The following is a 4,912-nucleotide window of genomic DNA, read 5'->3' on the forward strand; positions in this document are numbered from 1 at the left end:
TAATAATGGTCCCATTTGAACGAAATGTTCATTTTGTAGACTTCATTTGAGTAACTTTGAAATCGAAGCTTACAAATTGTTTGAATTACTTGAGAAATAATTTGAAAGGTTTGGAAGTGCACCCAGACTTCCGTTAATGATTATAGACGAGAGATAATCAAAGCTTTCTTCTTGGCTCCTCTTTAAATCTCAGTAACAACAGTCATAATTATTAACTATCATGTTATGCCTTTTCACTCCAACAGCTTAGGTTATTGCAACTTTTCTTTCTAATAAACAATTTAATATAAAACTTGTACAGTACTTTCATTATTCTTTGCTCATAACTAGTGACATTGTTGGCTGATTACGAGAACTTTTCTTCGACCTTCTTCTCCTGAAGATGCACAAGGAGAAATTTTCAACAACAAAAAATAAAACGAAACTCTGAGCCGTAATGTTGCCCAACTTTTTAATTCCCACTTTTTAAAGTCACAGATAAACCGCATGGCAGGCATGGCCGACTTTATCTGATTTCAAGAGGTTCCATTCTGCCGAAACTACAACTACTTTGATTGAATTAAGTGCACTTTCCATGTTGCGTCTTTTAAGTCCGCACTGCGACCCTTGTTGTCAAATCGCACATGATCAGCACATATTCATTCAAATTGAACATCGACTTTGTAAAAGGTGCACGATCGAGCTTTCGCCTTTCCGAACCAGTTAAAGAGATTAAACACCCACGCGAAGCGGAAGTAAGAATTTTTTTAAATGAACGCAGCGCTTTTTGTTGTGTGCTTTCGGAAAGTGTACTCAATGAAATACCACGAAACTTGCTGTTGGCGCATAACTGAGAGTTTTGCTCTGTTAACACAAATGCGAACGCCGCAAAGGGGGTAATACCTGTAGTGCACGCGCGCGCACAAGCACCTGTGTACAGGTGATCGGCACGTGTGTGTCAGTGTGTGTGTGTGTGTGTGTGTGTGTGTGTGTGCGCGCGCCGTGTTGAAGAGTCCTTTTGGATAGTCTTTGCTTACAACAGAGTTGTTTACCTTTCACAAGTTTTCATTTTGTTCTCGAGTCAGCGGTTTTCATTCATCGCCGAGAACTTCAGGCAAATATTTTGTTCAAAGCAAATGGCCTTGGCGTATAAGAGCACAGGAATTTTCAAGAAAAGTGTGTGTGTGTGTGTGTGTGTGTGTGTGTGTGTGTGTGCTGCTGCTGCTGCTGCTTTTAAGCCCGAACCCAGGCTTTCTGCGTTGTATGGTGTACACTGACTGTTTTCTGCGCAGATCATGCATTTCTTGTTGAATTAATAGCATAAAGCCACTAGTGCATGTCTATAAAAAAAACACTTCTTAAAGAAAATCCCAATTTACACAGAGAACGTGACACTCCAGGCTTGGTATTGAATGTTGGCGTATGTCCAAGTGGAGGCATGGTCTCATCGCATGTGAAAGCCTAGCCAGGAAGGACTGTTCCTTTAAATATTAGTAATACAATAAACATTAAACAAGCCTGACCAGCCGAACAGTGACCTTAATTGTGGTCAATGGGCTAGCACAGACGGCTAGTTAGATGTGAGTCATCCGCCGACAATAAAGTACAAGGACTCTGCTCTCATTTTTCTCTTCATGAATGACTCTATCGTGCGACACTCAGTTTGTCCTTCAGTCCATCACAGCTGCATAACGTATATCAAAAAGACTGCTGTAAACTGAGAAAGGTACAGCGAAGGTAACGTACAACATTCGCCTGAAGTTTAGTTGCCCGGCCAGGCGTACGAATCATTGATGTAGAAGTAAAAAAAACAAGTCGCGTAAGGCGAAAATACAATATTTAGTCAAGTAGCTGTCGAACTCACAGAATGAAACTGAACGCAATGCAACGCAGCAAGACCCGCTCACGGCATTGGCAGTGAAATTGACAAGAAGAGCGGGGTAGTGGTTACGCTATGCTGCATAGCACGCTTTTCTGTACCTCTCTTCGTTTTAACTTTCTGAGCGTGTTTTTAATCCAAACATATCATATCTATATATTTTTGGAATCAGGAACCGACAAGGAATAAGATGAAAGTGTTTTTAAATTGATTTCGAAAAAAAATTTTGATAATAATTTTTATATATTTAATTTTCAGAGCTTGTTTTTAATCCGAATATAACATATTTATATGTTTTTGGAATCAGCAAATGATGGAGAATAAGATAAACGTAAATTTGGATCGTTTTATAAATTTTTATTTTTTTTTACAATTTTCAGATTTTTAATGACCAAAGTCATTAATTAATTTTTAAGCCACCAAGCTGAAATGCAATACCGAACCCCGGGCTTCGTCGAAGAGTACTTGACCAAAATTTCAACCAATTTGGTTGAAAAATGAGGGCGTGACAGTGCCGCCTCAACTTTCACGAAAAGCCGGATATGACGTCATCAAAGACATTTATCAAAAAAATGAAAAAAACGTATGGGGATTTCATACCCAGGAACTCTCATGTCAAATTTCATAAAGATCGGTCCAGTAGTTTAGTCTGAATCGCTCTACACACACACACACACGCACACACACACGCACACACACACACACACACACACGCACATACACCACGACCCTCGTTTCGATTCCCCCTCGATGTTAAAATATTTAGTCAAAACTTGACTAAATATAAAAAGAAGAATACAAACACGCAGTCATTCACTTTTAGCAGGTCAATATCTGAGACAGTTATACTTATATGTCGCGAGTTTGACTTCTGACGATGTCAGACCCCCCCCCCCCCCCCCCCCCCCGGATTGATGTTTAAGCACGAAACTGCTTCGTTTAACTGGTTCAAGACATATAGTCGCTGTTTTCACGACTATGTCGCTTTCGCATCACACGTTGACGCCAACATAAAACTAAGGTTTCAATTTTAAAACAACCTATACATTCACAAAACACGCATAAAACAAACTAGAATTATATTGCTTACGCTTAAAAAAAACCCAGTCAGACTAAACTATTTTTTCTTCTCAGCATAGCCTTCAGAAAATTCGAGCAAGACCGCGATTACGGCCATAATGGCCGACCAATTACCTGTTCCGCTCTTCTGATCCCCCCAGTGCCACCTGGCGAGAAGCAAGGGCGACAACAATGGCAAAATGTACCGACTCACATCAAAAGTTGAAACTTGTCGCAGGTAGGGTAGACACTCGGACAGGTTTTACCCGATCGCCCTCCCCATGCTAGTACCGTGCATTTTGACAGATGAGCGAACTCGAAAAGACAAAAAGGTTGGAAGCGCAGCAAGCGGTCTGGAATGTTCCGGCGACTAAGACGTTGAGTCGACAGAGGAAAGGAGTGTGACAGCTGTTTCAAGTTGATGTTGTCGGTTTTTGACTGTTACGAGTGTTGTGTGGGACGTGGGAGGGTTGTACGACACTTGGTCATTGTGTTGTCTTCTTTGGCACGATTTATGTTAACGTCAGTAGAAATGAATAGAGGGTGGTGTACCAGAATGACGTTGTCATCCTTGCCCTTGGTCGCAATTTTTGGACGGCGTAGAAAAGCGGGGATGCTTGGGCCCTCTTCCTGGTAATATGTTTTAGTGTTTATGTTGTCTGTTTGTTTGTTTGTTTGTTTGTGATAGTGCATGTGTTTGTTTGTTCATTTGTTTATTTATATTTGTTTGTATGTATCTTATTCAGTTGTTTGCTTTTATGTTTGTTTGCTTACTTTTTTTCATAACAAGCGACCAAAAAGAGGGAGATGATCAACAAGAACAAAAAGAACACAGTGTCTCATGTTGCTATTTAGCGAGTCACAACCGTCGCAACTGCAACAAAGTACGATTCAAACGTACAACCTGCAGTGTATTTCAGACTTTATTCTGCTAGCTTTACTTTCTCGAGACTATGGCATATGCCAAGGTGCGCACTTATTTTTTTTAAAATTTTTTTTTTTTTATAAACTACAACGTCAAAGTAAATCAGCTGAAGTGCAGAACACAGTATAATCATTCCCTTGCCTCCCGCTGTTTGAGATTTGCATCTTCGCACGGCAATATACACGAAGGTCAACGGAATTTGTATTCTTTTGTCACTACAAAGAGATGTCGGAATTCCTGTGTGTATATAATGCCTGTGTTTGCAACCCTCGACATCTCTCCTTCCACGCGGTAGGTATAGAACAAGGATATGCACAGTGGGACCCGCCTTGCAAGACCCTAGATTTAAGCCCCCCTCCCCCCTGTCGTTTTAAAAGCCCCACGTCCTTTTAAGACCTTGCCGTTTCTCCAATATTCTGTTGATAACCTCTGTATATTTACCCCCATTTTAAGATTCCCTCCTTCTAAGACTTACATTTCTCAGATTTTTTGCGTTTAAAAACAACAACAACAACAACAACTACAACAACAACGAACAAAGAGAGGGTTGGTGGTGGTTGTGGTAGTGGTGATAGGGGGAGGGGGGGTTGTGGAGGTGGTGGTTACCCCTGAAGTCTGAAGGGGGCGTGTGGGACGGAAGCAGTGTGAGGACATGGGTAGCCCGACAAATCCGTTTACGTTTTTGCTTCTGTGTCTCTCTACAATTGTCTGTCTGTCTGTCTGTCTGTCTGTCTGCCGATTACAAACAAGTTTTGACTTAGTTTGTTTTTCTTTTCGCTGACCAATGGATACGATTTAATACATTTATCTGAGCCTTCTTTCAAACTGAGGTGACTGCATATCTAGGATGACAAAGGGAAAGGAGTGTGTGTTTTTTTTCAGTGTGTGAACATTTGGTGCGTACGGTACGTGGGTGATATTATAAGATGTTTGATGGGTTGTTGACAGACCAGCTTTTTTGTCGTCCGAGGGGGAGCATATCGTCTTTTGTTTCATATTTATTGACCAAGGCCGAAGGCCGCGGTCAATAAATATGAAACAAAAGTCGATATGCCCCCCGAGGACCGACA

The sequence above is a fragment of the Littorina saxatilis genome, linkage group LG3 (assembly GCF_037325665.1).
Source record: "Littorina saxatilis isolate snail1 linkage group LG3, US_GU_Lsax_2.0, whole genome shotgun sequence".
Classification (NCBI taxonomy): Eukaryota; Metazoa; Mollusca; class Gastropoda; order Littorinimorpha; family Littorinidae; genus Littorina; species Littorina saxatilis.